Raw genomic sequence first — 27,699 nt, 5'->3', positions numbered from 1 at the left:
ATATATATATATATATATATATATATATATATAAAATCATCTCAAGTGCACAGTATACTACTTAATAGTAAGGGCTAAATGTGTTAGTTTTTAAAATTGTGCTAGTGTTTTAGAAAATAACACATACTTAGTAAAGTTTAATTGAACACAAACCTATACCAGTTAATATCTTACTCATTGCAAACTCTACAGATTTTGACATGAAGACTTTTCTTCTAGATTTTCCAGTATGTCAGCAGCTTACTTTCTTGTATTTTCCCTTAGCTTCCAGATTTCCAAGTTAAAATGCTTTTGAATTTTAAATCTCAGCTCATATAGTCTCATCAGAACAAAGATTTCGTTAAACAGAAGACAGAGAAATTCCTCACTATTCCAGGTTCCTAATAATACTGAATACAGTCATGGGCTTTAACTGTGCACATGACCAAACATTTAAGAGTTCAAAGTAGATGGGGGCGCCTGGGTGGCACAGCGGTTAAGCGTCTGCCTTCGGCTCAGGGCGTGATCCCAGCATTATGGGATCGAGCCCCACATCAGGCTCCTCCGCTATGAGCCTGCTTCTTCCTCTCCCACTCCCCCTGCTTGTGTTCCCCCTCTCGCTGGCTGTCTCTGTCTCTGTCGAATAAATAAATAAAATCTTTAAAAAAAAAAAAGTGTTCAAAGTAGAATGAGTCATTTTACAAATGCACAGTAATTCTTCAGATTCAGGTGTATCAGCAGGAAAATCTCCAGACTGGAGCTCCACAGAAAGAAATATCAAGTTATTCAAGTGTGATTGTTTATTTTTCTCTTCCCAAAGCTCGTGAAAGATTATTGCCCTTCAACATGTCGTTGTATAGTTACCTCTCTTTTTAGGCAGAAACCTTTGGGAGTCCTAGAGAACACAGTAAAGACAAAACCATTCTGCTTTGCCTACATTTAGGAGATCTGTACACTAATATGTATCCTGCACATTCCTATGCAAAGTTCTGGAAGACTCTGAACACCTATACAAGCTGTACGTCTTGGCTATAAGGGAAAGAAGGTCTCCCATTAAGAAATTTCATAATCTTCCTCATGTTTTAATCCTCCAATCTCCTCTACCACAAAACTCATACTATGACAAATAGAAGGGACATCATCATGATAATAGTAAGAAACCATCCCTTTCTCCCATGCCATTCAGGCCTTGGAAGACCGGTTTGCCTTCTTGCTTTGAGTATCTTGTATCATCTAGCACTCATGCATGAACAAAGAGCAGTGTCTGGGTAGATGAAAGCTTTGACATCTTGAAACCCACAATATTATTTCTCCCATTTCTGCCAAAAGACAACATGTCAGAATATGAGAAAGATAAAGACCAAATATTCTAAGACAGAAGAAAACAGTTTCTTACTAGCCCAACTTAATATGGAAAGAAAGTATAAAAAAGAACAGTCTAATCTGTAAAAACAAATCAATTCTACTGCAGGCATATTTGACTTCAGAAACTTTGATATTTAAGAAATCAGCTCTGGGTGGCGCAGTCAGTTAAGCATCCAACTCTTGGCTTCCACTCAGGTAATGATCTCAGGGTTGTGAGGTCGTGCCCCTGACAGGCTCCAAGCTCAGCTTAGAGTTGGCTTGTGATTCTTTCTCTCTCCCTCTGCTCCTCCCCCTGCTCTTTTGTTGCACGACATGCACGCGTTCTCACTCTCTCTCAAATAAATAAATCTTAAGGAAAAAAAAAAAAAAAGCCAGGGCTCCTGGGTGGCTCAGTCAGTTAAGCATCTGCCTTTGGCTCAGGTCAAGATCCCAGGGTCCTAGGATTGAGCCTCTAGTCAGGCTCCCTACTCAGTGGGGAGTCTGCTTCTGCCCCTTCCCCCTGCTGTGCTGTCTCTCTCTCTCTCTCTCTCTCTCTCTCATAAATAAAATCTTTAAAAACTCAGCTCTGTCAACTATACTCATTTTTTTTAATGAGCTGACTTTAAAACAGTAAACGGTTACCCAGTTTTTGTTCAACTGTTAGAAGTTCTTACTTTTTCTTATGGGCTTTCAGTTTCCTTTATATTGAAACCAACAAAATTACTCTAAGAAATTAAAGTTTCTTTGTTTTGTGTGTTATGCTCAGGGATAAATGAATCTCAGGTACCTAGAGGACTGCCTGGCTCTAACAAAGAATGAATCCTATTTCTGTGTGTGGAGGTAAATTGATGGGCTTATATTCAAGAGTTTTGAGATAAAGCACGTGGTATATTATGAACACAAGGATGTGACAGTATTCTAACTTTGGGCAAAATTGTCCTACAAGTGGCTCCAGGGCGCATAGGTGCAAGTGATTTTTTATTTTTTTTAAACTGGTAACGGGTATCACATTCAATGGTTCACCTCACCTTTCCTCCTGAGATGCTGATTAGTACCATGTAGCATAGGAGTTGTGGAATCACAAGGGGTTTGAATTCTGGATTTCCCACTCACTCACTATGCGAGCTTAAGCAAAACAATTACTCTTTAAGGCTCAACTTTCTCATTTGTGGTATAGAGATAATGGTAGTTCCTATCTTATAGGACTATCAGTGAGTATCATACAAGATAATACAGACAGCGCTTTTAGTGCCTACACATAAAAACAGTAAATACACATTTGCTGTAATTAATATTAGCTCTCCGGGAGCTAGACTAGACAGACCCAAACATTTAATCAGGGTCTCTCTATATTTGGACACAAAAATAGGGAAAAGAAAAAGATACCATCTTTTGAGGTATTACTGAATTATAGTTACCTTTAAAATAAGGCTACTTTTTTTTCAAACATGTACAACTAAACGTAACAAAATAGAGCACATAAACAACTACTCCCTGGTGCACAAGCATAAAGATTTTACAGGTGAAATTTTCCCACATGTAAAATAACAGTCATTTTAGACACAGTACAGTCAATATAGCAATCATTGCTCAACACTGACAATTTTGAAAGGTCTCACAAAATTTGTGCCTATGTGGATTCTCAATTGTATTATCTTCAGGGTTTCATACGTGGCGTATTACACAGTCTTTTTTCTAAGAGGTTCTCTGCCATCTCTGGGATCTTTTCATAGCTGTGAATAATCTGTCTTTATCTTAAAATCAAATATCAACTGCCACGATTTCTGTTATTTCAGTATTTCATCCTACATCCTTTATTCAGACTTATAAAGATATCAAATGTGGACACCAACTTTAATATAACTACCTTTAAACAGCAATTATTCTTGGGATAGTGTCTGCTAATTTGCTGAACTAAATAAAGCCTAAACCATTCCTCTGTCTGGCTAACCCCCTTCAGCTTCTTCCTAACCTCCCTCACAACCCTCTCACTAGACACATTAAGTCTGTCTCCCCCCAGGAAGGGCTACTACGGCTACTACTACTTCTTATAAGGCCTTTTCATTTACCAGGAACTAAACAAAGACCTTGTGTGCACTGCCTTGTTTATTGTTGAAAGAGAATATGTTATTTGGCTAAGGGCTACACTGTCAGTAAGTATTGAAGCTGGAATTTGACATTAGATTGAATGATTCAAAGACCATACTTTTAACCATCGTTATAAGAAGACAATATTCCAAAACTTTTACCCAAAAAAGTATCTAATTCTGTATAATTAAAAACTGTAAGTCGATATTTTACTCACAGAATTTCCGTGTTTTTTAGGATCAGTCTGTTTAAATGATTTATGTTCTTTATTTACAGGAGAAAGGTAGTGTTCAATTCTGTAATTTCCTGGTTTTTTTCCCCAGATGATTTCAACACAATGCTATTTATTCAACTTGAATGTATAAAATTGATATCCTTTACACAGCACACTTGAATATCACTATTTGTTTTGGAAAATTATGTAACAAAATTATAACATGCCATTAAATGTTACACATGTGAATGGAAACAAATTTAGAATAAAATAAAACGTGACTTAAACATCGGAATTTATCAATACTACTGATTAAAGAAACAATTTTCACTGTTCTCATTCTTGATCTTACTACAGTTGACCCTTGAACAACATGGGTTTGAACTATGTGTGTCCACTCATAATGTGGTTTTCATAAATACAGAAGAGCACTATAAATGTATTTTCTCTTACAGTTTTCTCAACATTTTCTTTTCTCTAGCTTACTTTATTATAAGAATACAGTACTTAATACATATAACATACAGAATACATATTAATCAACTGTTATTGGTAAGATTTCCAATCAACAGTTGGCTATTAAGTTTTGGGGGAGTCCAAAACTATACACAGATTATCAGCTGTGCAGGGGGTCAGCACCACATCCCCCTGCATTGTTCAAGGGTCAATTGTATTTCTTGTATTCTACAGCAGCAATTCTAAACAGCTGGGATGATGACAAACTCCATTTAAATATCAGAAAGGCTATGGACATTCCCTCTAAAAACAAAGAGAAACAAACACATATGAATACATACATACCACAGTGTTTCATATAATTTTAGGGAATGTTAATCAGAATCCCTTTTCTAAGTTTTCAATGACTTTGTATTGATAGACAGTAGTAATATCTAGATTTATTCTGGATATATTCCAGTTGTCTGTGCAAAAACAAAGACACCTGGCTATAGAGCTTAACAAGATAAAATTGTTCATTATGTGAGAAATACCTGACTTGCAGGCATGAAGTACAAGAACAAAGCCTTATCAATAAAGTCTTATTTCAGCAAAGCCAAAGGTCAAGTAAAACCACCATGTTACCCCTTGGAAGTTCAGCTTCATTTTCTATGTCCAAAGAGCTTGTTTTCCAACTATGACTCCAGAACTGGATATATGAAAGATAATTTCAAACAAAAATGTTCTTATTTTCCCTGGGGAAGAAGATGATGGAGGAATGATTTTCCTGTATACCTTTTTCAATGACTAAATCTACTTATCTGCAAGAATCCCTCCATCTTAATACCTTCGATTCTCAGGGTTGTAGGAGAGATACCTACTCAACCCTAGGCTGATACTCATTTTGTTTATGGAGAAACCAATACTCAAAGGTTTAAGCCCAAGATCACAACTATATTTCACAAAACTCCAATATTGTCCCACTTTCCATACTTTCTCAGGGGTTCACAGCTTCAAAAGTTGCTTATACCAGAGCTATTACAATTACAGAAAATATTGAAAAGGACCACCAGAGCAGGTGTGTTTAATCTTTTTGCCTCTCCTGACTAAATTCACATTCCTTCCAATTCTTTAAGTTATTTTCTATTAGCTTAATTTACTGAAAGGTGATTTGGGACAAAGAGATAATTAAATCACCTTCTTTCAACCTGGATTGGTTTAATCATGAGTCAGAGAGCCTCATTCTCACAGAAAAAAATTCTGAAAGTCAATGAACATTTAGATAATTTAAAAATAATTATATACTTAGAGTATATAAAGTTGATTATCTGACTAATGGCCATCCATAATGAGCGAATTATTAGATTATGCATATGCTAACATTTCTTTTCCTAACCTGAAGTTCTATTTAACTATGTCCATTGATTAATACTATTTCATCAGTGGGATATTTAAAAACCTAGCCATTATCTTCAGAGGAAGCAGGAAAAGGGAGGGAAGCAGTCAAATGGAAACTAAATACAAGAGTGATTTCTCATATGGACAAAGTATTTTAATGTACTAACAGAGACCCAAGAGCAGTAACCATCAGTTAAATAAATAATTAGGCTTAAAATCTAACTCTCAGCACAGGTAAAATTCTCCCCAAATTGTGATAGATTTCGGCCTAGAGCGACTACTAATCAGTATTTATCAGCTCCAAAAATGACACTATTTATTATGACCATTACTTATGTACATAGATCCATTAAAAATTCATAGTCGTATATTTTCGCCAACATTTGCAAAAATATGTTGTTTGTGAAGCTGTATTGTGCCTGAGGCAGCCTGTGTCACACTATTCCTGACTACCTAATGTCAGTTGTTCTCCTGAAACTGGTTTCCAGATTGTCTTTATCACACTGTATAAAGCTTCAGTTTTTTCAAACTACTTCAGCTGATCCTCACTCATCCCAGTTTTGGTCTACTACTTTTTTCCCCACTTCATCCCGCTCACTCTAATCTTACCTTTTGCTCAAATCTTTCACTGGCTTCCTATTACCCAATTAATTCTTGACATAGATGTAGTTGTATTAACTAACCTTCTCAGAAATATTGTGGTATGGGTGCTTCCTTTGTATTTCAAATACTGCCAGAAGTCTTTGTGAGAAAAAAAAAGTCCATCCATTTTCCATGAAAATTATACGGATATGAGGGAGCGTGCATAAAATTTTGCAAGTTTGGATGCGCTTAATTTGGGGGCAATTGCACATGGTGACTTTGACATAAGAGTTATGTAGAAGAGATTCCACTGGCCTCAAATGAAATGGAGATTGGGGCCAGACGTATACGACCAAGTCTGTTGCCAGGTACATCAGTTCACCTGGAGACTGGTGAGAAACAGTCCTCTGGAACTGGGAGATGGTTTACTTCTGACCCTGGGCACCAGAAATACATGGTAACATCTCATGAGAGGCTAAGTAATTCTTCCGCAATGCCCATCCCTCACCCCACCATGTCAAGAGTATTGTGGGAATGTTATCTTTAGTTTATATATTCCGTGCCAGAATCTACTTTTTTCAAGGTGATCTTTTCAAAGGAAGTGGCACAAGTTCATATAGAAGGACACTGCACATTTCTACTCGGCCCTACCACTGGGCCATCCTTCTCAACATTTCAGTCATGCTGTAAAATATGCCAAAAACATGAGGCCAGTTCAAAAGACAAGTGGATCCAGACATGTTTCTTGCTGAATGCCTATCCTTCCACCACAAACAGGACTACAGGATTCTCTTCACATTTATTACTGCTTGGATGAGATGACACTCTTTGGAATGCCAGAGCCTTCTGAAAACATGGAAAACCACAAAGCAGTGTCACCTAGCTGAAAGAAAAACTATCAGAGCCTCCCCAGGTAAGAATACAGAGAAGCTGGAACTTCAGACTAGAGCTCAGCACTCCAAAGGTAGAGGAATTTCCCTGCCAGAAAAGACTGATTATAAAGCTAGAGTAATTACAAAAAGTGGGAAAAAAAATAGAAATTCTTACGTCAGGTGAAAACAAAGCTAGAAATTCTGAAAACGTACAGAATAAAATCAAGAAGTAGGAAAAAAATCAGAAAACTTATAGTAGAAATGTGCTGCCCTAGGGCAGTGAATTGGGCCTCCAACTGTCAATAAGGGTAAGAGCATCAGACCTCAAATGGCCTGGAACTTGAACCCTTGAGCAGTGACCTCAAGAGGACTACTAAGACTCATCACTCTTCTGGAAAAGATGGAGATATAAGGCACAACCAATATAGGAATGGGTACTAATCCTGACAGTGAAGAGCCTTAAATGTGCTAAGTACTCATAGGAGCTGATTGGCACGAGGTAGAACATCCAGCCAGAAGGAAGGGGCACAAATAGGATCAAGGGCAGAGAGATGGGAAGTGAAGGTCACAGGCTGATCTGCGAATGCTCTAATGCATCTGAAGTTGCATGAATATAAACATTTCTACCCTTTCACATGATTCCTATTCTGAGTGATTCCATATATCCAGTTGTGGTTACACACCACATGCTGAAGACTCCCAAAATCTGGATGTCAAGCCTGACCTTTTTTCTAATTTGTTTATCCACCAGTTATCCAACATCTCCAGCCATATCAGTCATTTCTCTCAGTCATATCAAACTTGATATTTCTGTAACTGATCTCCTCATCACTCTCACCCTGCCCACGTCCAAATGTTCCTTAATGTTAGTTTGGGTCCTCCAAGAAGCAGATGCCACATAGGGATTAGAGATGGAAGAGCTTTGCTGGAGACACCTGTGAAGAAGGGCTAGGTCTACAGTAGGCAGGGAGACCCTTTAGACCAGTGTAGGTCTGACATGTGAAAGGAAGGGGTGGAGAAAGGATTGAACAGAAAAAGCCTCATACTGCAGTGCAGTGCTCAGAGTCTTAGCCAGACAAACGGCAATTCCTTGAGCAAAAATTACTGGTGGAAGAGTCCCACACCAGGCAGGAATGGCCCAGCTCCAACATTACCATAGTGACAAGGCTTAGGCATCCCTTGCTGCAGCCAATCCAAAGGTGTTGTGTTTGGAGCTATCAGTCACTGTATACCCAGTAACAGGTTCTCTTAAACGGACATAGGAATGATGCATCTCCCTTGCCTTCACACTCCTTGTTTTCTCTTAGCTCATGCTCTTGCCATCCTCCAATTAGCCCAAATTAAGAACTAGTAATCATTATCTCCTCTCCTACCTCCTAAATTCATTAAATTTGCTTTTTAAGCATTTCCCAAATCCATCTTCTCTTCTCCACCACCCACTCCAATTGTCCTGCTCAAATTCCCATCTTCTACTGCCTGCACTACTGCAACAAATTCTAACTCCTTTACTCATTTTATCCCATCAAATCCACCCAACACATAGGTCTGCCAGATAAACCTATATACTTAAAAAATGTAATCCTCCTATAGCTCCCCATTTCCAAGATAAAAAATATTCATGCACACTCTAACCAGGAGATAGATAGATATAGATATAGATATAGATATATATTTTATATATGGTCCCTGTAAGCATAGGACTTCTGCCTTCTCTCCAGCATGGTCTCCAGTCTTCATGATCCAGAAACATTAAATGTTTTGCACCTCCATGTCTTTGCTCTGATTTTTCCTTCTGCCCAGTATCCCTCTCATTTGGCTCACTTCTAGGAATGTTAGTTCTTCAAGATTCAGCTCAAGCATAACTTAATCTAGTAAGCTTTCCTTGACCACACTGGGTTATATGCATACTCTCTAGGTTTACATAAAACCCATGTATTTTCTATATTACATTATAAATATTTGCAACTCAAGCCTCCAAAAGACCAAGTTTCCTCAGGGCACTCACACCCTGTGGAGCAAAAACTTCAAGGTTCCTTATTCATCCATATGTTCCCCATACTTAGAAAAGTACCAGTATATAGGAGCTCAACATATATATATATATATATGGTTAAACAATTTATGGGAAGAAAAACAGAAGCAAAGAAAACCCCCAAGAAACTTTTGAACTATTCAACATTTCCAAATTTCTCTGTCATATCAAACCAAATCTATTGAGTGCTATAAATTTTTACCTCTAATTACTTCAACAGCCCTGTAAAGTTATTATATTTCCGCTAGAAAATTGAGGTTCAGTGAGGTCAAATAAGGTTCTGAGATTTAATCCAGTCATTTGATTCCAAAGGATCTTTGCCTTTTGCCCTCCTTCACAGTCCAATTTAATTCCAATGACTAAATTTGAGGGTATAGTCAATTCCGTGGTACAGTCAAGTCTAATTACACTCAAAGACACTATGTGCCATACTGGGAAAAGTAAGAACTTTAAAATTAATCGGACTTGGATTTGCTACTTACTAGATATGAGCATAGAGAATATTATATATACTTCATAACATTCAGTTGTTTTTCTAGGGGAAAAAAAAAATATACCAGTACCTATTTTGCAGTAATCTTTTTAAGGACTATACAGAACTGATATATATCACCTAGCATGATGCCTGGTGAAGATTAAGCATTTAATACACAGTTGGCAACAGTGGAATGGATTATTTCATCCAGACACAGCAGGGCTACTAATAATCAGAGAAATGGCCCACCACATTATATTCCTGGTCCGTCCCACTCTCAGACAGAGATGGTAACAAAGGACTACAAACAGTCAGTCAACAGACCAGAAGGTAAATTCAAAAATGGCCTTTGTTACCATCAATAGGTTAATCTTAGATTGATAAAAATATCATTAAACGCAACAGTCTGAAGATGCATTCTTCTATAACTGAACAGGTGTAGTAGACAACCCAAATAATTAACCATTTCATTTCTGTGTACCTCTCTCAGGGGGAAAATATCTTCTGAAAATGGGATCTTCTTAGAAGTTTGATATTTGGAGGTATCAAAAATACTGCAAAATGGAAGAATCCTGTTGAGTGCATTTGATTCACATAATAAATTAATCATCATTTCAACTGGGTTATCTACATGTTTCCTGAGAGTATAAGGCTGGGAAAAGGTCTTGGTTCTCAGTGTTCTCTTACTTCTTGCAGCAGCCAGTTGCTCTGTGGAAATGTACAGTCTTTTAGCAATTCATGAACATGGCTAATGAACTCAAAATTCTTGCTGCACCCCATTTGTTTATTACCCTATTCATTGGTTCTGTTGGACAAAGAATTTGAAGACAACTTATACCTCATTTTAATCCAAATCTTGACACCTTCAAAATACCACCAGATCTTTTAAAGCAATTTAAAAATCAATTTGAGGGCAAGTCTACACTGAAAGAGCAAGTCCAGACATTCCCAATTATTCAGTGACTGTTCAACAGTGGAAAAGGTGGCTGGGATACAGACAATTTGTGCGGGTGCGGGAGTTTTGTAATGCTCTACTCTGTGGCAGAAATAAAGTGGAGATCTGGATCTTTTTGTGAACATTTTTATCTTAACCTTTTCTGTCCTTTTGTTAAGAAAAAATAAATTATTTACATCTTTGTTAAAGCTTAAGAAGAAAGATTAGTAAAGATACCTTGAGGATGGTTCACTTACTGTGGTTTTCCTGTTTATAAGATTTATAAGATTATCCTGAACTCTTACTGGAAGCATTAAAAAAAATAGAATTACCCTAAAAATTTCTGCCTATTTATTGAGAAAAAATTGTCCATTTAAATAATTCATTTCATGTAAAAATGTTAAATATTTGCTAAAGTGCTTCAGATGCGGTGATGGAGTGTTCTCTGTGGCTCATTATAGACCAATTTGTGCTATACGGAAATGTTGTCATTGGTAAAGGATGGTCAAAGTGACATGACTAAAGTGCTACTAACGATTAAGAGTGGAGCAGTTTTATTTATGTATTTTGGTTCGTATCAATTGTTTTAGAGCTTGACCTGCTACCATGCCACTGAATATTACATATCATTTCTAAGGTAGAACATTTTGTTCAAGAGAATAGCTTGTCTTATAGTTGAAATTGATAGATATTCCTAACTGAGTGCTAAAAGGATTCCAGAAGTGACTGTCCAGTGGGCATCAAAAGCTTGAGAACTAGCCATCTGCCCATTGATTATATCACTTTTCTGCCATAGATTTATGGACACCAATTCTCAACCATTCTACAGAGCTGCACCTGAATCAGGCAACTATACTCTAATTGCCCCCTGAGCAAGTGCTATATTTCTTTTTTTTTTAAAGATTTTATTTATTTATTCGACAGAGATAGAGACAGCCAGCGAGAGAGGGAGAGTAAGAAGCAGGCTCCTAGCGGAGGAGCCTGATGTGGGGCTCGATCCCGTAACGCCGGGATCACGCCCTGAGCCGAAGGCAGACGCTTAACCGTTGTGCCACCCAGGCGCCCCACATGCTATATTTCTGATCAGCTCATTCATCTCATTAGTTTCAGATTAAAGTGGTCTTGGGACTGAGGAACCACACTGCCAATAAATATCACACTAGCCTGACAAAAGAAAGATCTGATTTGTTGGGATATATTTCTCTTTATTAACATAAAAGAGGGTTATACTTTCCAGATAAGTTGTTTTCTTATACGACAGATTTCAGTGAAAATTGGGAACAGTGTATTTCCCAAGAAAACAATCACAGGCCAATAGAGTTATGAAACATAAGCAAGGAAACGAGACAGTTACCACTGAATGAAATCTGTATTTATGTGGCCTAATTATGGCAGTCATTTAGAGTAATAAAACTGACTACTGATTGTCATCACTAGAACTGAGCTAGGACTCACAAAGGAATATATGTAAAACAGAAGTAACACCTATGCTTATCAGGAGGGAGAAGGGAGGCTTCCATAAGAAGAGGGCACTCACCATCAGCATCAGCTGCTGGCAGTGGCGGATAGTGGTGGCTGAACTCAGATATTCTGGGTTCAAATTCGGACTTCACCATACAAACTAGTTGGGTCTTTGGATAAGTTACAGAACCTTGCTGTACCTCAGTTTTCTTATCTGTAAAATTCAAAAAATAGGACTTATCTCAAAATGGGAATTGAACGAGTTACTATATGTAAAGAACTTAGAATGATGCCCGATATATAGGGGGTACTTAATACTTTATCATCGTTATTATTTTTGTTGAAGTATAGAAGTCAGTCAAGTTCAGAAGTTAATTCCAGGCAAAGGGAAAATTGGGTGTGACAATCAAAGGAAGCAATGACATACCATTTTTAGAGAACGATGTGAAGGTCACTACTGTTGGGCATAACGATTAAGTTGGGGCTTAGCAAGTATTGAAGATGGAGAGGTAGGTAAGTGTAGTGAACTAGAGGCAAAAACTCCAGTTTTTGTCCTTCCCAACATCTGCACACTTTGCTATGTTCATGTTGTTTCTTCCATTGAAAGTCTATTTCTCTACCTCTTGTATCTGGGCTACCTTCACGACTTACCTTGGCCAATGTAAGCCAACAGAAGTAGCAGCCGGGACCAACCCTAGGCCTCAAAAGGCCTGTGAATTTCTACTCCCTCTTCTGGAATTTCGCTCAACAGTCAAAAAACAAGCTCTGCCTAGCCTTCTGGAAAAGCCAACTCATGGCCTGATCCAGTCCATCACACCAGCCAAGAGCCACCCACTGAGCACCTGCCAGCTAAATCACAGATGCATGAGATCTAGGTGAGGTAAACTAAGCCTGTGCAAGATCAGCAAAACACCCCCACTGACCTGCAGACTAGTAGAGAATACATAGTTGTTGTTTTAAGTCACTGGATTTTGGGGTTGTTATTGTAACATTCTTAAAGCAATAGATAACTAAAATAGCCAGACACAGAAATATCCAGATTATGGGATATCATTACATGCCATGGCAAGGAGCTGATTTTTATTTTGAAGCCAATGAGGAATCACTGAATGAAAGTTAGCAGGAGACATCTAGGAAGAGTTTTAAGAAAAACTATTCTGGCAGCAATTTAACAGAGGGATCAGAGTAGGGCACACCTAGAGTTGCAACTGGAGATAGAAAGGATTTGTCGTCAGAGTTGCCATTGCTTAGTCACTGCTAAATCACAGAATCAAGAGCTATGAAGAAGCTTAGTATTTAATAGAAAAAGCAGATTTTAAAAATTATGATCTATTAAGTATATTAGTATCCCTCCTAAAAAATTCTAGAAGTCTATTAAATTCTCTAAGACTAATTCATGCCCAATTAACCTTGCTTTCATTTTTGACAGAATTACTAAAATGGTAAAAGAGTTGATAACATAGACATAATATATCTTAATTCAAGCAGAAGTCAGATTGACCATCTTTTGGAAATGGTACGGAGACACTTCTTCAGTGAATGGGATGATAACTTCTAACTTCCATTTGAACTCTCCTTTTCTAGGGTTCTATTGGGAAAAGGTAAAGATTTGGAACTGCAGTGCACTCGTTTGTTTGTAATAGCCTACCATCACTGCTGCCATCAAATTTAGAAGGCAACCTTTGGTCTCTGGAACAAGCAGGACATGAATTGACATGAAACCAACATAAAGCCTTATGTATATCCATACTGAATAACTCTAAGATTTATAGATAAACTACCACTGACCACATTAGTCAGACTATGTGATTTCCAAGGTTCTCAGTGAACAAATCAGAATAGAAAACAGAACTAAGGTCTTTAGTGATTTTTTTCCCCCATTAAATACCTATGCCTGCCTCTTGGCTTCAAGGCTCTACACCTGGCCATGAGATTTAGTTTTAGAAAATAACCACTTAGGCTTTATCTAAATTGTAATGAATGTTTTGTGAGCCCTTTGTATTCTCAGACAGATCTTTTTCCATTCCATCTCTATTTCACTGTGCTACCCAGGCCAATGCTCACTTTAATCTTAGATTTTCCCCTTCAGTTTATAAGTCTCTCCTGCCTTTCTGCCACTCAAGCTTGCTCAAAATGTGAATCTCTTCATTTTCCTAACCAATTCCCAAACCTAGCATTCAAAGTCAGTTTCTACATGGAACACAAACCTTAGCCATCTGAGTGCCTTTAAAATTTCAGTATGCAATCAGAAATAATTTCTCCACACATTTGGTCTGTTTCAATGCTTCCAAAATGACTACAATAAATCTGTGAATCATGTCTAGAACATCTTTTTTTTTTTTTTTCCAGACCATGATTCCTTTTATTACTTTCAAAGTCTTGGATAATTTACCACCCACTCCCTTCAAAGTACCTGCATCTCTCATGGTAGCAAGAGATACAAATGATACAAACAATATAGCACACATTTTTTTCCCATGAGGAATGGGCCCCCTTTATGCAGCTTCTCATGGTTAATGTTTTTTGAAAGGTGGAGGTCTTTCCATTTCCTTCTCCAAGGGGGAATTTTTTTTTTTTTTAATTCAGATTTCATTGTGTTCAAAGTGTTCACTACTGTGAATTCTCGTTCTCCTCATTTTATAGCCTACAGAATGCTTAAAAATAAAACATAAGTTTGCAAGACCCAGAAATATTCTTTAAGTTCGAAATACAGTAATCAACTTTATTCACAATTACTTAAGATCATGAAGATGATAGATAGGGACCTATATATGAAGAATATATACTATGAAGAATATAGTTAATGCCTACCTTTATTTTTTTAAGTTTAAATTTTGTTATGAAAGTTAAAAAATGATGTTCTATATTCACAATACAGAGAAAAGGTGGGAGCGAAAGAAAGATCAAAAAGGCTAATGAAGGAATAACAAGATGGTGGCAGAATAGGACCCTAGGCTTGTCTCCTCCAACAAACACAAGATAGATAACTATCAAATCATCCTTAAATACCCTAGAAATAGACCCGAAGACCAGCATTACAAACTCCACAACTAAAGGGAGAGAAGAGGCCACATCAAGGAAGGTAGGAATTGTGGAGACATAGTTTAGGGGAGAAACTGATCATGGGTACTGCAGAGGAGAGGTAACCATGGTCATGGAGGAGGGGGAGAGGGGGAGAGAGAGACAAAGAGACAAAAAGAGACAGAGCAACAGAGACAAAAGCACCTGGGAATGCGCAAGGAGGATGTTTCCCCAAAGCCAGTTTGCTTGGAAAACAAGAGGATGAATTTCATGAATTCTTGCAACTAGCAGGGCTTAAAGCCTGGTGTTTTAAAGGTCAGTGGGCTTGGCTGGGATAGAGCCTAAGGGCAGTGCCCTGCTGCTGGAGAGAAGACAGGTAAACAACCCTGGGGCAGACAGTGTGGAAACAGCAATCAAAGGACACCTGGGGCACACAGTGAGTGAGAGATAATTCACTCCTCTCAGAGAGCATCTCTGGGAGGCAGAGCAGTATAAAAACTGTACAAGGACTGGCCTCATGGAGTAATTTTGAATGTGTTCCCTCTATTCCATTATTTGTAAGATTTTGATAAAGACGGTCATTTCTTTTTTTAAATGGTAGAATTCACCAATGAAACCATGTGGTCTTGGGCTTTCCTGTACTGGGAAATTTTTGATTCCTAATTCAACTTTCATTCTTATTATTGGTCTAAGATTTCCTACTTCTTGGATTCAAGATCCATGAGTCAATATTGGTAACGTGTTAGGGATTATCTTTTTTTTTTTTTCCTCCTAAATTATCTGATTTGTTAGTATACAATTGTTTATAGTAATCTTATCGCACTATGGATTTCTGGCTTATCTGTTGTATTGTTTTCTCTCCCATTTCTCATTTTGCTTTTGAATCTTTTTTTTTCTTAATGTAGTTAAAACATTGCCAACTTCATTTTTGGAAAAACAGGTAATTACTTCCAATGTTATGTTCTTGTTTATTCTGGTCTCGATTTCTGATTTTTCGGTTATTTCCTTCCTCTACTAAATTTCAGCTAAGTTTCTTCTTTTGCTGTAATGTTAAGGAAAAACGTTCAAATAAACAACTGAATACAAGCATTTATATCACAAAATTCACTCTAACATCTGCTTTTGCTGCATCCCATAGGTTTTGGAATATTGTTTTTTCTTTTGTTTTGAGACATTTTGATTTGCCGTTTGATTTCTAATTTGAGCAATTGCTTGTGGAGTAGCCTGTTTAATATTTACATATTAAATACTTAATATTTACATTGTAGATTTTCCAGCTTTGTTTTATTGTTGATCTTTAGTTTTGTACATTGTGCCTGGAAATTTTACTTGGTAGGATTTTAGTCTTCCTAAATGTGTAATATTTGTTATGTCTCTTTATGTGTTCATGTGATTTAACCAGAGGAACTTCTTCTGTGTATACTTGAAGAAAATGTGTATTCTATTCTTCTTGGATGGAATGTTTTATATTTATCTTTTAGAACCATGTATTCTGAAATATACTTCAAAATAAAAAAAAAAATGTTCTTGTTAAAAAATAACCTTAGGGGCACCTGGGTGGCTCAAATGGCTGAGCGTCTGCCTTTGGCTCAGGTCATGATCTCAGGGTCCTGGGATGGAATCCCACGATGGGCTCCCTGCTCAGCAGTCTGCTTCTCCCTCTTCTTCCCCTCCACACTCCCCTCTCAAATAAAATCTAAAAAATAACAATTGAAAGTACTTGTTTAAAATAAAGTATCATAGGGGAGGTTGGTGGGGGGATGGGTGAAATAGGTGAGGGGATTAAGAGTACACTTATGATGAGCACTGAGTAATGATGTATAGAATTGTTGAATCACCATATTGTACACCTGAAACTAATATAACAATGTATGTTAACTATACTGGAATTAAAAAAATTTTTAAAGGCTAATCACAACTACTAACATTACTACAGTTGACCCTTGAACAATCCGGGGTTTAGGGGTGCCAATCCCTGTGCAGTCAAAAATAAGCACATAAATTTTGATTCCCCAAAAACCTAAATACTACTAGCCTTACTGTTGACCAGAAAGAAGCCTTACTGATAATTGTCGATTATTTTGTATGTTATATTATTTTATTATATACTGTATTTTTACAATAAAGCAAGCTAGAGAAACAATGTGAAGAAAATTATAAGACAAAATACATTAACTGTATTGTTAAAAAAAAAAAAAAAAATCCAAGTGTAGGTACTGTACCTGGCAGTCCCCCAGATCTGTCTCTTCCTTCAACTGTGTGTGGATGCAACAGACCCAGGGATACACATTCCTCCAGCTACCCTCCACCCTTTTTTCTAGTCACAACCCTGGGAACCATCTTCCAGCCATCCTCTGCCTCTGGGACCAGCCAGCACAACTTTTTCAGCTTAGCTCCTTATTGCCAATCAACCATGAGCTCCCAAATTGGTTAGAATTATTCCACCTAGGTGGAGGCCACCAACCACCTGGTCACAAGGCATCTCCAGGCCTCCTACACCTACCTCTCTGGCTCCTATTTCAACTGCAATGATGTGGCTCTTGAGGACACAGGCCACTTCTTCCAGGAGCTGGCCAAGGAGAAGCTGAGGGTACCAGGCATCTCTAAGAAGCAAACAAGACTGTGTCCATGCTCCCCCTCCAGGACTTACAGAAGCTATCCCAAGATGAATGGGGCAAAGCCCTGGACATCGTGGAAGCCACCATGGCCCTGGAGAAAAACCTGAACCAGGTCCTTTTTGATTGCATACCCTGGGTTCTGCCTGTAAAGACCCCCATCTCTAACTTCCTGGATAACAACTTCCTAGATGAGGAGGTAAAACTTGTCAAAAAGAAGGCAACCACCTGACTAACCTTCCCAGGCTGGCTGACACCCAGAGGTCAGGCTGAACAAATATCTCTTCTAAAGGAGATCCTCAAGCACAACCAGGAGCCTCCAGAGGCCAGCAGCCATTGCGGGGCTCCCTCTGGCTCCCCCTGGTGTCAGGGCTTCTCCACCTAAGTTTTCCTACAGCTGCTAGGCAGATTTTTTAACTGCCTGTGGAGCCTTTTCCCAAATGAAAACAATAAAGCTCTTTTTTTTTTTGAGGGGGAGGGGCGGGAGGCATGTGTAGGTGGACCTGCGCAGTTCAGACCTGTGTTCAAGGGTCAACTGTAATTATTTTTCTAGTCTATTTTCAATAAATACATTTACATAATTGTGCTATATATACAGGTCTAGAAAACTTTAAGAATTATAGCATAAGTATTACACCATTCTGAATATGACTTTGTTATAACATTATTTACAGTATCCTAGGTTTTGTGCTAAGAGATTCACATAAGTGGTTAATTGGATCATATCCACATTTTAAGGTAATCATCCTAATTTTTTAAAAATTTAAGGTAATTGCTTTAATTTTATAAGTAGAGAAACTATGGCATCCTGCTGTTTTTAAAACATTTTGAAGAAGAATTAACTAGCGTAGTTATTAGAAATACAAATTAACATACCTCTAAACCTTCTGAATCAAAATCTCAAAATAGACAAATTCAGTCAGCACCCCAAGTGATTTTTCTGCTCTACTGAAAAGTGACCACTATTGCCTCTTTGTAATAACTGCTAGATTTGCCTCATCCAGCTATAACCAATAACATATTTACATCATTCATTTTCTCAGTCACTTACTTTGAACCATGCATAGGGGTATTAGAGCAAGCCTTACCCAGGATTAGGTTAGGGAGATTTTCTAAAGGCAGCCATGGGGGAGAAGATGAATTAGTCTATGGCTTCTACCTGAGGTACTTGTAAGGCAGTGAAACCGTACCGCATTCCTCCTATTATAGCCTCTATTATAATGTCTTTTATCTCAGCTTCGGAAACTATTTCAAGTTCAGTTGGCTTCCACCTAAGCACTTTAATTTCTTCTAGTTGGTACAGCTGCCTGTTTTATTTTCATCTTGAGACTTCTCACCAGTCCTTTCACTCACACCTGAATTTCTCAGGAGAGAAGTTATTTCTTTTAGAGATTTAGTAGTTCGTGTTTCTGTCCAAGACAACATGTTCCTTCAGGAGGTCACCCACACCACCATACACTCCATATCCCAGTTTTTGCTACACTGTCCACATATGTCTGAAAGTGATTCTATTTCATAATACATAGCATCTGAAAGGAGATGGTGCACTTAGTTTAACACCCAAAGTAGATTAGATGTTCTAATAGATCAAATTCAGACTAATGCCCAATAAATCTCATGATAAAATTGAGGCACTGATTTTAGCTCAATTTGGAGGTTATTGCCAATTTGATTTACCAGAACACAGCAGGCTATTTCAGCTCCTTAGACTTTCCTTTTTTCTGTAGAGTTAGGCATGCAATTTCCAAGGACACAATCTAAGCCTTGTGATACAGTGTGTCAATACTGACAGTCAACTCAAAAGTAATGGAGTCATTCACCAAGTTCTGCAGTAACTATCTTCTGAAATGCTCATCTAGGCCACAAAGCTATTACCAAATATGTGCAAAACACAGCACTTTAAGACACAAATTTTAGATCACCTCTCTCATCTTCATTTGTAATTTTGAGACATCTCTCACTTGAATGAAAAGCTTAGTCAAAAAATAAACTTTAAAACATATTTACTTGAGAGAGAGAGAGAGAGAGAGAGCATGAGCAATGGGGAGGAAGCACAAGGAGAGGGAGAAGCAGACTCCCTGCTAAGCAGGAAGCCCAATGAGGGACTCAATCCCAGGACCATGAGAACATAACCTGAGCCACTGGGATTATGACCTGATCCTAAGGGAGATGTTTAACTGACTGAGCCACCCAGGCACCTCTCAAAAAATATTTCTAAGGAAAGTACTAAATTTTTTTTTTTTTCTGAACTCCCGAATGGGTATAAAACTCCATTGTCCATCTTTATTAAGAAGCCTGAGGACAAAGCGATTCTCATTTCTTGGTACAGTTTGTTTTTTCTTTCTTTCTTTCTTTCGAGAGAGAGAGAGAGAGAGAGAGAGAGAGAAAACGGGGGTAAGGGCAGAGGGAGAGGGAAGTAGGCTCAGAGCCTGATGTGGGACTCGATCCCAGGACCCTGGGATCATGACCTGAGCCAAAGGCAGACCCTTAACCACCTGAGTCACCCAGGTGCCCCTCAAAAAATATTTCTAAGGAAAGTACTAAGTAATTTATTCTCTGAGCCCCTGAATGGGTATAAAAGTCCACTGTCCATCTTTACTATTAAGAAGCCTGAGGACAACCTGATTCTCATTTCTTGGTACAGATTTCTTAACAGTTGAAAGATATCGTCATAATCTTGTAACTCCAATATTTTGCTATAATATTACTGAATACCAATCACTTAGATTTTGCATAAGATATAATAAGCATTTCCAACATGGAAGATTATTTGTTTTATTTAACTACTTTTTGGCTGAGAAAAGTTTTCTTCCATTATGTTTTTAATCGTTGCTTCTATCATATTATTCCTATATCAGAAACACTGTATAATTCTAGAAAGATTGTTCTCTTTGCCATACATATCTATCATCTTTTAGCTATACTATACCTGACAAATATACTTGCAAAAACAGTGTTCCTTTTATAACTCTAATGTTAAAAATTAGAAGTGCTATAATACAAGCATTACAATTTCAAAATAGTTATCAAGTAATTGAAAAGTTTGGACTTGGAAGCAAATCTACTAGGAGTTCATTTAAGTAATGCTGGATAAATATAAGATTTACTATTACTTCCCATTATGTTAAAGTTTCTAAATTAAATGGCTTAATGGCCACTCAGTTTACCAAACACAATGACATCTTCATCAAAATCTGTAATTTATGATCTAGCTAAGTTTAATAATTTATTCTATAATACACATTTATCAATCCAAGAGGAGGTAATTTACTATAAGGTGAATTTTTAATTCCTGCTGAGAAAATCTAAGTAGTAAATGCCCTTACAAATATTGTCAGTCTTGATATATATAGTTATGAGCTTGGCAGTAAAACAAATTAGCAGAGTCTCTCAGTTCACATCTGCTAACAAGGAGTTTATAGTTCTCAATTTATTTTGCTTTCAAAAAGGAATAACTTATGAGAGACTATATTTATATCCCTATAATTCTTACTTGTGATCATTTTCTCTGGCACTTAGAGTTATGTAGTAGAGAGTAGTTCAGGACATTCTTTAGAGCTAAAGACAAAACCAGATACCCACTTCAGTATCCAAATAGTAATTTAAAGTCCTAGATTTTTACTAGAATAAAATAAATGTTCTTTACAACAAATAGGTAAACTGATGATAATAAGGAGCTTAAGTTGACATTTCACAATGATCTATCTTTGGTAAGCTAAGGCAGCATTTTTGGAGCTTCACTTTGCAAAATAAATACATACATACATACATACATACATACATAAACACACCTAGTTTTGTGAGGCGTTAATGGCAATGCTAAATAACAAGATAACCTTAGCATACTTTACAGTGGTAAAATATTTAGGGAACACCAAACGCTATACTCCACACTCAATATTAGATTATTAGGGCTCTGAAATGTATTATAATACTAAATAAAACTTACTGAACTCGATATTTCATAAACTCATAAAAATAGACACATGTTTTGTCACATATTCAGTAATAACCTGAGGAAAATTATTCCATGAAACACTCCTTTTAAAAATCTGATCTCAAGGTTATCCTAAGTGGCACACCGATACTGGACAATTGGGGAGAGGGAGTTTAACAAAGGGACTAATTACAAAGGTGTGGATAAGACTAAGGAATTAAGAGAGGCTGTATTTTCCAGGGTCTCATATCATGAGACCATTACCACCCACAGGTCTAAAGGGACAGAGGGAAGGAGCAGAAACTAGAACCCAGGGTAGGCTGCTGTCATGTGGAGCTGTGGCCTTTGGTAGAGGGACCTAGCCAACCCAATAAGATACAGCAAAAAGGAAGCTAGGGGAATAAATATGCAGATCCACTCTTTTCTCACTCTGTGATCACCTATCCTTGGTCCTCCGGGCCAAACTCAACCAAAGCCAGAGGGTAAGGGACCACATTAACTCTATTTATAAAGTTCAGCCTCCTTGGACACATCGCAGGATATACAAAGGTAAATAATAGATCTGGATGGGGCAAATATCCAGCACAGTAATACTACGTCTGAGGTCTATTTAGTACATTTTCCCTTCCAAGTATAGTATATTAGTTTATTAATTTTTTTCAAAGATTATTTTGTTGAAATATTTGCCTATCAATATTTACTAAGCTTCTATTACAACAGTAAACAAAGACAAGCTCCCAAAGGAGCTGACAGCCAAGAAGGCGTGAAAGAAAGGTAACTATGTAAACTGAAAGGCAATTTAATTAGGCTAGAAGTATGACTAAACTGCTGTAAGTTTACAAGGGGGGAGGGGAGTAACTAACCTGCTTACGAAAGCCAAAAAGGCACTAGAGAGGAAGTGATATTTGTTTGAACAGTCATGAAGCATGAATAGAAGATTTTCCAGGCAGGGTGGCTGGGAAAGTCAGAGAGTGCATTTCTAACAGAAGGGACACTAGGTAAGGTCAGGGATGTGTGAAAAGGCAGGTATACTTTGTGCAGGGTTTGGTAAGACGTTCTGAATTGTTGATTATGCAGGGCATGCTCTGGAGCTCTGGGAGGTAAAAATGGAAGCACTGATTAGGTACTTGTCATAATTCTAGGACTCTGGAATTTGTTCTATACTTAAGAATTGCTTTCAGTGTCATTTTAAGTAAGAAATTAGAGATTAGTAGCCATGTGGACTACAGATGGGGTAACAGTGGCTCTGAACCCCAACTCAAATCGGTATTTACTTATTCCATCCTTCTGAGGCTCTGAGTTGCTCTGATACTATACAGAACAGCCTTTTTGTTTTCGACTATGATTGCGACATGATCAATTCAGTGCAATTTTAGTGTGTGCTATCTGAAACCGTGGTTGTTCAAACAGTATAAGAGAGCCTGTTAGAAAAGAACAGCCCAGACAGTTCTGTTAGCAGGCGCACTTTCTGATAAGTATCACTATGGCTGTGCGAGATAAAAACTGGCAAGAGCAAACCATACAGATTTGGCCCTATATGGTTCATATAAGTCCCGAGTGCCAATTTTCATAGAAACTTAAATTAATCCTTCCTCTACTGCCTTGTCCAATTAACTGTTCTCCAATTAACTTCAAAACAAAATAAGATTTCCAATAAAAGACTTCAGGGCACAACCTAAATTTGGGTGGCATTTACAAATTACTTCCCCTTCCCTGCCTGATTATGATCAGATCAAACTGTGAATGAACCATTCTGAATTATTGAATGTAATGAACCAAAGAAATAGAAATGTGCCGGTGGGGATAAAAGTTCATTCTCCTGAGGTCTTTCTATATTTCTATCCTGTGTGATGTTTCTCAGATCAGTGCTTAAAAGAATATCTCAAAAATAGCAAGTACTTTAGTCCTTTGTCTGAAATACGCTTTTTCCTTAAACTCCCGTTCGTCTCCATCTTGGCCACCAAACAGACTGACATCTGAGGGCACCAATACATAATGCTGTTTGATAATATTCAAGAAATGTGTAACAGAGCATCCTTGATACTTAAAGGCTGTTTGTTTTTGCCTAAAACAGCCCTTCTCCAATCCCCATGTCTACCCCCACCCCCACAGTAAAATCATTTTCTTCATTCTTGGCTTATTCGCCTAGCCATTCCACCCCATCCCCACCTTATGTGCCTTTGTATTTACCTCAGAACACTTAGCATATCAATACAACAATTATTTACCCACATTTCTCACTCCCTTCCTAGACTGTGACTCCTTAATCTCAGGAACTATTTCTAACATACCTTTGTAACACCAGAAAGCAGTAAATGAGTATATGATAAATTGAAGGGACCTTTACCATAAACAGCAACCGCTGAAATAATATGCAACTTATTTTTCTAGTCTTAATCATACTGCCAAATTCTCACCCCAAGAAATCAATCAAGAGTAGCACCACTGAAAGAGAACTGGAGTATGAAGCTGAGTTGCTCTAAATCATAATGACTCAGAGATTGGAATATATTTCCCCTCAACTCCAAGCTAGTATCTTGCATATTGGACTCCAAATTCTCCTCCATATAGACTTTTAGCCTGCCATTCATTTCAACTGCGGTTCTCATTTTGGTTGCCACATCTCCTTGAACCTAAGAAGTACTTGTATAACCCTAAAACTAAAAGATCTTTATTTTTTTAAAGTTACAACTACCAGTTGGAAGTAAACCAACTATAGTAAAAACATCTGAACAAAATACAAAAAGGCAATTCCCTAAAAACACTGAAAATTAGTAAGTAGACTGAAAAGGATAGTCAAAACTTAAAGTCACCAGTACAGTAGTTTCCTAGAACTACACCGCCCCCACTCCACCCCCACTGCCCCCTTCACCTGTTACAGATTGAATTGTGTCCCTCCAAAAAATATGTTGGGGTCCTAACCCCTAGTACTTAAATGTGACCTTATTTGGATATAGTGTCCTTTCAGAGATGATCAAGTTAAAATGAGGTCATTAGGGTGGTCCCTAATCCAATATGGACCGATATCCTTATAAAAGGAGAAAATTGATCACAGAGACAAGAACAAGGAAAAGTGGATCCTAGAAGCCAAAGAGTGTGTGTGTCCCCGGCGGGCAGGGGTGGGGGGTTCCTGTAAAGTAGAGAGATGGAGATGGGAATTCTCTAATTCTATGATCCAGCACAAGTTCTAGGCTACCCCTGCATGCATGTGTTATATGCACAATACAAACCCAGTTCACTGCAAAGGTTATAAGAGCTGAATCATACAAAACATAATCCACTTATTAAAATAAACCCTGGGTGGCACACACAGAATTTAGTCAAAGCAACAGAGTAAAGGCTTTGAAAACTGAACGGATATTAGAAATCCCACCCACAGAAAGGAAGATAAAATGAATGGTCTAAACTTACCCAGGTTGTAGGTTGAGTACCTCAAAATTTAAGATGGTTGGGGTGAGGAGGTAGAAATCAACATCTTCTGGAGGACAAAAGAACACATGATGTGACATTTGAAATATTATAATAAAAGATACTCAACTTATAAGCATAACACAGTAATTTGATCAACTCTCATTGGAAAAGACAAACAAGCAATTACAATCCCAAGATGACCTAGATATTGAAATCATCAGTCCAATACTTTAAAAGCAGCCATCGTAACTATGTTCATGAAATGTTAGCAGAGAAATTTAGAACTTGATACATGCATGAAAAGTAACAGAAATGCTCAATATTTGGACAATATTCTTAAGCTCTTTAAAAGATTCATTTTTGATGAAAACGAAATGAACATTTTCTGGTGGAGTTGTTCAGTATATGCATGTGATAAACATTTTGTGTGTGACAATTCTAATACAGGGAGAAGGATAAAGGGGCCTATGTGATTACAAGCTTCGATGTTTTATTTAAGTATTAACTCTCTATAGACTCTAAAAGGCTAGTTGTATTTTATTTCCTAGCATAGCTGATTAAAAATATGAAGCAATATAGCCAAAAGTAGATATATTAAAATGCTAAGGGGAAAAAGGAAGAACAGGAAAATCTAAAAGAAGGGAGAAATATTAAAATGATGCTTCTAAAGTCCAGCCATATCACTAATTACATTAAACAGAAATGGTCTAAACATACCGATTAAAAGACAGTGTCAGACTGGATTAAAAACATACCCACTCCACAAGAAACTCACTTCAAATATGATGTTAATAGATTAAAAGTAAAAGAAGGGAAAATGCAGCACTAGATAAAACCTGGAATGATTATAGTAATAAAAATAGAGTTCAAATAAAAGAATAAAAAGGGACTTGATGAAAAAAATCCACTCACAAAGATATGGTAGGATAAGACAAAGATGTAATCAGCTTAAATGTGTATTACCTAAAAAACGAGCTTCAAGATACAAAAATGGATAGAAATGATAGAAGAAATAAACTCACAAGTATATGTAGAGGAATCCAACAATCCTCTCTCAATAATGAATACAGCAAAAAGAAAAAAGCAACAAGGATATAGGAGATTTTAGCAATGCTATTCACCAACTTCACCCTAATTGACATTTTATAGAATGATTCACCAAAAACAGCCAAATATACATTCTTTTTAAAGGCACAAGAAACATTCACCAAGATAGATCATAAAAAGCACAGGCCATAAAACAAATCTTAACAAATCTGAAGAATTAAAATCTTAGGAAAGTATGTTCTCTAATAACAGAATTAAAATGAAAATCTTCAAAATAACACAACACTTAATAATATCCCAACAGAAATCCCAGGAAACTTTTTTTTTTAAGATATTGACAAGCAAATTCGAAAATTTATATAGAAAGGGAAAAACACTAGAATAGCCAAAACAACTCTGCAAGGGAACAAAGTTAGAGAACACACACTAATTTAAAATAACATGAGTCCAAGAGAAAGTCTCAATTAAAAACTATTTTGAACCAAATGAAAATATGGCATACTAAAATTTGTGGGATATAGCCAAATCAGTGCTTAGAATATTTATTACGTAAGTGTTTAATTTAAAAACTTACTGTAAACCTGTAATAAATCAATAGTGTCATTCGCAAAAGGATACACAGTTCAGTGTAAATGAATAGTCTAGAAATTCACCCATGCAAATAAGAAAAATTGAATTTTAACAGAAGCACAGAGGTAATAGGGAAAAAAATAAACTTTTCAAAAAATAGAGAATAAATCGATAAATGCAAGAAACAAATAAAACAAACTTCAACCCACCCCTCATATCATATACAAAACAATTCTAAATGCATCATAAATCAAAATTTAAAACCTACAACAATGAAACTTCCAGAAAAATGGAGCAGAAATTCTTTGTGATCTTGGGTTAGGTAAAGTGTTTTTAAATACATTAAAATCATGATTCATAAGAGAAAAAAAGATAAATTTAACTTCATCAAAACCAAAAGTTCTGTTCTGTGAAAGACACTGTCAAGAGAACGAAAAGATAAGCCATGAAAGTGGGAGAAAATATTTGCAAATCACATTTGACAAAGGATGTAGAACATAAGAACCTTCCAAACTCAATAAGAAAACAAACCAAAAACATGGGCAAAATATTTGAATAGATATTTGCCATCTGTAGTTCTTCTTCGATGGAAGTAAGTACATGGAAAGAAGTTCAACATCATTAGTCATTAAACGCAAATTAAAACAAGATAGGACTACACACCTACTAGAAAGATGAAACTGAAACAACAACAAAATGTTAGTGAGAATGCAGAGCAACTAGAATATTCAAACATTTCCAGTGAAAATTAAGCGGTACATTCACTTTAGAAAACAGTTTGTCAACTTCCTATAAAGTTAAGAATGTATAACTTATGACACAGTGATCATACTTCCAGATATTTATTTACCCAAAAGAAATCGAAATAGTGACATCAAAACTTGTATCATTAATTTTTAGAACTTCATGTTTTCCTGATGCCTCAATATCCCCCCAAGAAGGCTATGAGCACTCCACCCAGGTATACCAAGAAGATAAGGCTGGTCCTTGCTGCTGCAAGTCCCCTGGGTTACCCTCCTCTGGCTACGACCTAGTGGCATTCAAGCACACCAATGAAGTCCCTCATACCTTTGCTGGGAACTCCACCCTGACTGCTCAATAAAGGCATTTGCCCACAAGTCCTCAACTCTCTCAGCTCTCCACTTGCTTGGTTGAACCCATTCCCTAGAAGCTCTTTGTGACCCTCCATTTCCCTCTTCTAGGACCTAAGAGTATAGACCTTGAAGTTCATATGCCTGAGTTTAATTTCTGTGACCATGTTGGAATGACCCTTAAAGGCCCCAG

At 37.2% G+C, this 27,699-nt stretch overlaps 1 long non-coding RNA gene across 2 annotated transcripts in view; it reads right to left on the bottom strand.

Moving 5' to 3' along the window:
- LOC103665770 overlaps window positions 1-27,699 on the bottom strand; it is a 549,718-nt gene that overhangs the window by 213,444 nt on the left and 308,575 nt on the right. Inside the window, exon 4 of one of the 2 annotated variants that reach the window (XR_005832051.1) lies at window positions 24,799-24,865. This is a non-coding gene — a long non-coding RNA (uncharacterized LOC103665770). The remainder of the gene's footprint in view (window positions 1-24,798; window positions 24,866-27,699) is intronic. The other variant, XR_005832052.1, reaches the window with a different exon arrangement.

This window comes from Ursus maritimus, unplaced genomic scaffold, assembly GCF_017311325.1.
Source record: "Ursus maritimus isolate PB19 unplaced genomic scaffold, ASM1731132v1 scaffold_36, whole genome shotgun sequence".
Classification (NCBI taxonomy): domain Eukaryota; kingdom Metazoa; phylum Chordata; class Mammalia; order Carnivora; family Ursidae; genus Ursus; species Ursus maritimus.
The sequence above is the reverse complement of the archived record's forward strand: the minus strand, read 5'-3'. Positions and strand labels throughout refer to the sequence as shown.